The sequence below is a fragment of the Triticum aestivum genome, chromosome 2D (genome assembly GCF_018294505.1).
Source record: "Triticum aestivum cultivar Chinese Spring chromosome 2D, IWGSC CS RefSeq v2.1, whole genome shotgun sequence".
Classification (NCBI taxonomy): Eukaryota; Viridiplantae; Streptophyta; class Magnoliopsida; order Poales; family Poaceae; genus Triticum; species Triticum aestivum.
This window is the reverse complement of record NC_057799.1, coordinates 71,793,667-71,802,174: the sequence shown is the minus strand read 5'-3', so window position 1 is coordinate 71,802,174 and position 8,508 is coordinate 71,793,667.

Below are 8,508 nucleotides of genomic sequence, written 5' to 3'. Positions count from 1 at the left end.
AAGTTTGAGATTACTAAAGTACGAAACAATTGCTTGGCTTGTCATCGGGGTTGTGCATGATGAGAGCATTCTTGTGTGACGAAAATGGAGCTTGACTAAACTATATGATTTTGTAGGGATGAACTTTCTTTGGCCATGTTATTTTTAGAAGACATAATTGCTTAGTTAGCATCCTTGAAGTATTATTGCTTTTATGTCAACATTAAACTTTTATCTTGAATCTTTCGGATATGAATTCATACCACAATTAAGAGGGTTATATTAAAAAAAATATGCCAAGTAGCATTCCACATCAAAAATTCTGTTTTTATCATTTACCTACTCGAGGACGAGCAAGAATTAAGCTTGGGGATGCTTGATACGTCTCCAATGTATCTACAATTTTTGATTGCTTCATGCTATATTATATTCTGTTTTGGATGATTAATGGGCTTTGTTATACACTTTTATATTATTTTTGGGACTAACCTATTAACCGGAGGCCCAGCCCAAATTGCAGTTTTTTGCCTATTTCAGTGTTTCGCAGAAAAAGAATAGCAAACGGAGTCCAAACAGAATGAAACCTTCGGGAACGTGATTTTCGGAACAAACGTGATCCAGAGGACTTTGACCCTACGTCAAGAAAGCAACCAGGAGGGCACGAGGTAGGGGGCGCGCCTACCCCCCTTGGGCGCGCCCTCCACCCTCGTGGGGCCCACGTTGCTCCACCGACGTACTTCTTCCTCCTATATATACCTACGTACCCCCAAACCAACAGAAGCATCCACGAAAACCTAATTCCACCGCCGCAACCTTCTGTACCCGTGAGATCCCATCTTGGGGCCTTTTCCGGCGCTCCGCCGGAGGGGGCATTGATCACGGAGGGCTTCTACATTAACACCATAGCCTCTCCGATGATGTGTGATTAGTTTACTTCAGACCTTCGGGTCCATAGTTATTAGCTAGATGGCTTCTTCTCTCTTTTTGGATCTCAATATAATGTTCTCCCCCTCTCTTGTGGAGATCTATTCGATGTAATCTTCTTTTGCGGTGTGTTTGTTGAGACTGATGAATTGTGGGTTTATGATCAAGTTTATCTATGAACAATATTTGAATCTTCTCTGAATTCTTTTATGTATGATTGGTTATCTTTGCAAGTCTCTTCAAATTATCAGTTTGGTTTGGCCTACTAGATTGATCTTTCTTGCAATGGGAGAAGTGCTTAGCTTTGGGTTCAATCTTGCGGTGTCCTTTCCCTGTGGCAGCAGGGGCAGCAAGGCACGTATTGTATTGTTGCCATCAAGGATAACAAGATGGGGTTTATTTCATATTGCATGGGTTTATCCCTCTACATCATGTCATCATACTTAAAGCATTACTCTGTTCTTATGAACTTAATACTCTAGATGCATGTTGGATAGCAGTCGATGTGTGGAGTAATAGTAGTAGATGCAGGCAGGAGTCGGTCTACTTGGCACGGACGTGATGCCTATATACATGATCATACCTAGATATTCTCATAACTATGCTCAATTCTATCAATTGCTCAACAGTAATTTGTTCACCCACCGTAATACTAATGCTCTCGAGAGAAGCCAACCTATGGCCCCCGGGTCTATTTTCCATCATATTAATCTTCCAACACTTAGCTATTTTTATTGCCTTTTATTTTACTTTGCATCTTTATTATAAAAATACCAAAAATATTATCTTATCATATCTATCATATCTCACTTTCGTAAGTGACCGTGAAGGGATTTACAACCCCTTTATTGCGTTGGTTGCGAGGTTTTTATTTGTTTGTGTAGGTCCGAGGGACTCGTGCGTGGCCTCCTACTGGATTGATACCTTGGTTCTAAAAAACTGAGGGAAATACTTACGCTGCTTTACTGCATCACCCTTTCCTCTTCAAGGGAAAACCAACGCAGTGCTCAAGACGTAGCAAAACACCATGTGATGATCGGGTGTGATAGTTTGTAACACGAGAGGTTGACTTGATGAGCCTAGCTGTACAGACATGGCCTCGGAACACGAGAGACCGAAAGGTCGAACATGAGTCGTATAGTAGATGCGATCAACATGGAGATGTTCACCGTTGATGACTAGTCCGTCTCACGTGATGATCGGACACGGCCTAGTCGATTCGGATCATGTATCACTTAGATGACTAGAGGGATGCCTATCTGAGTCGGAGTTCATTAAATAATTTGATTACATGAACTTAATTATCATGAACTTAGTCTAAAATTGTATTTACAATCTATCCTGTTGATTCAATATGGCCCACGCTAATGTTGCCCTCAACTTCAACGTGTTCCTAGAGAAAACCAAGCTGAAAGACGATGGAAGCAACTCTACGGACTAGGTCTGTAACTTGAGGATCATCCTCATAACTGCCAATAAAGCATATGTCCTTGAAGCACCGCTAGGTGACGCACCCATTTTCCCAGCAACTCAAGACGTTATGAACGCCTGGCAGTCGCGTAGTGATGATTACTCCCTAGTTCAATGCGGCATGCTTTACAACTTAGAACCGGGGCTCCAAATGCGTTTTGAGCAACACTGAGCAAATGAGATGTTCCAAGAGCTGAAAATGGTTTTCCAAGCTCATGCCCGGGTCAAGAGATATGAAGTCTCCGACAAGTTCTACAATTGTAAGATGGAGGAAAATAGTTCTGTCAGCGAGCATATACTCAAAATGTCTGGGTTGCACAACCGCTTGTCTCAGCTGGGAGTTAATCTTCCAGATGACTCGGTCATTGACAGAATCCTCCAGTTGCTTCCACCTAGCTACAAGAGCTTTGTGATGAACTACAATGGGTAAGGGATGGAGAAGTCCATTCCTGAGTTATATTCATGCTGAAGTCAGCACAGGTGGAAATCAAAACGGGACATCAAGTGTTGATGGTGAATAAGACCACTAGTTTCAAGAAAGGCAAGGGTAAGAAGAACTTCAAGAAGGACGGCAAGGGAGTTGCCGCGCCCGGTAAGTCAGTTGCCGAGAAGAAGAAGCCAAAGAATGGACCCCAAGCCCGAGACTGAGTGCTTTTATTGCAAGGGAAATGGTCACTGGAAGCGGAACTGCCCCAAGTACTTAGCGGATAAGAAGGCCGGCAATGCCTAAGGTATATATGATATACATGTTATTGATGTGTACCTTACCAGCGCTCATAGTAGCTCCTGGGTATTTGATACCGGTGCGGTTACTCACATTTGTAACTCAAAATATGAGCTGCGGAATAAGCAGAGACTGGCGAAAGACGAGGTGACGATGCGCCTCGGGAATGGTTCCAAGGTCGATGTGATCGCCGTCGGCACGCTACCTCTACATCTACCTTCGGGATTAGTTTTAAACCTCAATAATTGTTATTTAGTACCAGCTTTGAGCATGAACATTGTATCTGGATCTCGTTTGATGCGAGATGGCTACTCATTTAAATCCGAGAATAATGGTTGTTCTATTTATATGAGAGAGATGTTTTATGGTCATGCCCCGTTGGTCAATGGTTTATTTTTATTGAATCTCGAACGTGGTGTTACACACATTCATAGTGTGCATGCCAAAAGATGTAAGGTTGATAATGATAGTCCCATATACTTGTGGCACTGCCGCCTTGGTCATATTGGAGTCAAACACATGAAGAAAATCCATGCATATGGACTTTTCGAGTCTCTTGATTATCAATCATTTGACACGTGCGAACCATGCCTCATGGGAAAAATGACCAAGACTCCGTTCTCCGGAACAATGGAGCAAGCAACCAACTTATTGGAAATAATACATACTAATGTAGGCGGTCCAATGAGCGTTGAGGCTCGCGGTGGCTTTCGGTATGTTCTCACCCTCACTGATGACTTAAGCAGATACGGGTATGTCTACTTAATGAAACCCAAGTATGAGACCTTTGAAAAGTTCAAGGAATTTCAAAGCGAGGTAGAGAATCAACATGATAGGAAAATAAAGTTCTTACGATCAGATCGTGGAGGAGAATACTTGAGTCATGAGTTTGGCACGCACTTAAGGAAATGTGGAATTGTTTCACAACTCACGCTACCTGGAACAGCTCAGGGTAATGGTGTGTCCGAACATCATAATCGCACTCTATTAGGTATGGTGCGATCTATGATGTCTCTTACCGATCTACCGCTCTCATTTTGGGGTTATGCTATAGAGACTGCCACATTCAATTTAAATAGGGCACCGTCTAAATCCGTTGAGATGACATCGTATGAATTATGGTTTGGGAAGAAACCTAAGCTGTCGTTTCTGAAAGTTTGGGGATGCGATGCTTATGTCAAGAAACTTAAACCTAAAAAGCTCGAACCCAAATCAGAAAAGTGCGTCTTCATAGGATACCCTAAGGAAACTATAGGGTATACCTTCTACCTCAGATCCAAAGACAAGATCTTTGTTGCCAAGAATGGATCCTTTATGGAAAAAGAGTTTCTCTCGAAAGAACTAAGTGGGAGGAAAGTAGAACATGATGAGGTACCCCCTCTTGAACTGGAGAGTGGCGCAGTGCAGGAAGATATTTCTGTGGTGCCTGCACCGACTAGAGAGGAAGTTAATGATGATGATCATGAAACTTCAGATCAAGTTGCTACTGAACTTCGTAGGTCCATGAGGACACGTTCCGCACCAGAGTGGTACGACAGCCCTATCCGGGAAATCATGTTGTTAGACAACGGTGAACCTTCGAACTATGAAGAAGCGATGGTGGGCCCGGATTCCAACAAATGGCGTGAAGCCATGAAATCCGAGATAGGATCCATGTATGAGAACAAATATGGACTTTGGTGGACTTGCCCGATGATCGGCAGACCATAGAGAATAAGTGGATCTTTAAGAAGAAGACTGACGTGGATGGTAATGTGACCGTCTATAAGGTTCGGCTTGTGACTAAGGGTTATCGGCAAGTTCAAGGAGTTGACTACGATGAGACCTTCTCACCCGTAGCGATGCTGAAGTCCGTCAGAATCATGTTAGCAATTGCTGCATTCTATGATTATGAGATCTGGCAAATGGACGTCAAAATGGCATTACTTAACGGTTTCCTTAAGGAAGAATTGTATATGATGCAGCCGGAAGATTTTGTCGATCCTAAGAATGCTGACAAGGTATGCAAGCTCCAGCGCTCCATCTATGGGCTGGTGCAAGCATCTCGGAGTTGGAACATTCACTTTAATGAAGTGATCAAAGCGTTTGGGTTTCTACAGACTTATGGAAAAGCCTGTATTTACAAGAAAGTGAGTGGGAGCTCTGTAGCATTTCTCATATTATATGTGGATGGCATACTATTGATGGGAAATGATATAGAACTTTTTTAAAGCATAAAGGCCTACTTGAATAAGTGTTTTTCAATGAAGGACCTTGGAGAAGTTGCTTACATACTAGGCATCAAGATCTATAGAGATAGATCGAGACGCCTCATTGGTCTTTCACAAAGCACATACCTTGACAAGATATTGAAAAAGTTCAATATGGATCAGTCCAAGAAGGGGTTCTTGCCTGTATTGCAAGGTGTGAGATTGAGCGCAGCTCAATGCCCGACCTCGGCAGAAGATAGAGAAAAGATAAGTGTCATCCCCTATGCCTCAGCCATAGGCTCTATTATGCATGCCATGATGTCTACCAGACCTGATGTGAACCTTGCCATAAGTTTGGTAGGGAGGTACCAAAGTGATCCCGGTATGGAACACTAGACAGCGGTCAAGAATATCCTGAAGTACCTGAAAAGGACTAAGGATATGTTTGTCGTTTATGGAGGTGCCAAAGAGCTTGTCGTAAAGGGTTACGTCGTTGCTAGCTTTGACACAGATCCGGATGACTCCAAGTCACAAACCGGATACATGTATATTTTGAATGGTGGGCAAGTCAGCTGGTGCAGTTGTAAAGTACATATAGACCTAAATGTCGCAGATCCATTGACTAAACCTCTTCCACGAGCAAAACATGATTAGCACCAGAACTCTATGGGTTTTCGATTCATCACAATGTAACTAGATTATTGACTCTAGTGCAAGTGGGAGACTGTTGGAAATATGCCCTAGAGGCAATAATAAAATAGTTATTATTATATTTCCTTGTTCATGATAATTGTCTATTGTTCATGCTATAATTGTATTAATCGGAAACCGTAATACATGTGTGAATACATAGACCACAACATGTCCCTAGTGAGCCTCTAGTTGACTAGCTCGTTGATCAATAGATGGTTGTGGTTTCCTGACCATGGACATTGGATGTCGTTGATAACAGGATCACGTCATTAGGAGAATGATGTGATGGACAAGACCCAATCCTAAGCATAGCACAAGATCACGTAGTTTATTTGCTAGAGCTTTTCTAATGTCAAGTATCATTTCCTTAGACCATGAGATTGTGCAACTCCCGGATTCCATAGGAATGCTTTGGGTGTATCAAACGTCACAACGTAACTAGGTGGTTATAAAGGTGCACTACAAGTATCTCCGAAAGTCACTACAGGAATCAGACACTTTGCCGTCAGCCATGGCTGACGGCAAAGGCATGCCTGGCTGACGGCAAAGGCCTTTGTCGTCAGTCAGCAGAAGGAAACAGGTCCGGCTGAATAGGCTACGGCGAAGGGCTCTTTGCCGTCCATTGGCGGACGATAAAGATGAAATGCTCTTTGCCGTCCACCAGCTGATGGCAAAGAGCCCAGACAGCACAAGTGCCAGGTTAGGTCCGTTAAGGGGTTAACGGCGTGCTTTGCAGTCCGCTGGCGGACGACAAAGAGCCAAGACGGCACAAGTGCCAGTTTAGGTCCGTTAAGGGGTTAACGGCGTGCTTTGGCGTCCGCTAGCGGACGGGAAAGGCAATTGCGTCTTTGCCATCCGCCAGGGGACGGCAAAGTAGCAGAATAGGCCAGCCCCCATGTGCTGCCACGTGTCAGGTTATGCCGTCCGCGAGCGGACGGCAAAGATGCAATGCTCTTTGCCATCTGCTAGCTGACGGCAAAATAACCAAATAGGCTAGCTAGTGCCCCAGGTTGCACAGGTAGCTACCATGTGGCATGTTTGTCGTCCGCTGGCTGATGGCAAAGCTCTTTGCCGTCTGCCAGCGGATGGCAAAGAACCTGTATAGCCCCTGTTTTCTCTGTTTTTTGTTATATCCTTGCATTTTCAAAAGACATAAATTATCCAGCAGTCCATCAACACAACGGGACACGTGTATCCATCATCTAGCAGTCCATCAATGCAACAGAACAAATATATAGGGTATTAAAACGTCCAATACATACATAGTTTCACGGAGTTCATCAACAGACATACACTGTTTATCAACACAAAATCAAAACAGAAACTAAAACTAGCAGTCCATCAGTCGAGCTTCCATGAAGTGAATCAAATCTGCAAAAATGGGAGTAAGCAAGTTAGAAGAAGAAGAAATCTAGAAGAAGAAGATGATGATGATGATGACTAGAAGGAGAAGAAGACTAGAAGAAGAAGAAGAAGGTTTTTACCCTTTTCCTTCTCATTCTTCTTCTTTTGTTCTTTCTTCTTTTGTTCTTTCTTTTTCTTGTCTTTCTTCTTCTATTCTTTCTTTTTCTCCTCTTCCTTGTTTTTTCTTCTTCTCATTCCTTATTTGTGTCATTTTAGAGCTTAAGGTAAGTATAGGTCATTTTTGCCATTTTTAGCTAACTAAGCTTATTATGTCAATTCGGAGGAAATTAAGGTAAGTATAGGTCATTTTTGTGCTAACGTAAGTAATTATGCCATTTTTTAGGTAACATAGGTAGAATGGATCATTTTGGAGCTAACCTACCTAAAATGGATCATATTGGAGCTAACATAGGTAAAATGGATCATATTGGAGCTAACCTAGATAAACTTGCTCATTTTGGAGCTAACCTAGGTAAAATGGATCATATTGGAGCAAACCTAGGTAAAATGGGTCATTTTGGAGCTAACTTAACTAATTATGCCATTTTTGAGTTAACTAAGCATATTATGCCATTTTTGACATTCGTAAGCTAAGTATAGGTCTTTATTTAGCTAACCTAGGTAACTAAGCATATTAGAGCTAATTTAGTTAAGTATAGATCATTTTGGAGCTAAGTAAGCTAATTATGTCATTTTGTAGGAAGATTGGCTAAGTCTAGGTCATTATGGTAACCATTTTGGAGGAAATAAAGCTAAGTCTAGGTCTTTATGAATTTGGTAGGCAAAACACTAGAGAAATGTTACCGTCATCACGGAGGTGAAGGGCCGGTCCGGTTTACGCCAGTGTCAGACAGAGAAGGACCGTTTGGGGTCGGGCTTGCGCCAGTGCGAGACGGAGAAGGATCGGTCGATGCTTGTCGGGAGGCATGTTGTACCGAAGATCATTTGTAATGTCTCGTTAGCATGATGCAACTAAAATGTGAATACTAGTAACTAATGACAATTAAAATGGAACTCATTGTGTCCGCTATACCAATCTGAGGCATCGGCGGAGGGGTCTGACCGTTTTTCTCGCACACAGACTGCACATTTTGATTTCACGAGTCATTCATATTAGTTAGTAAT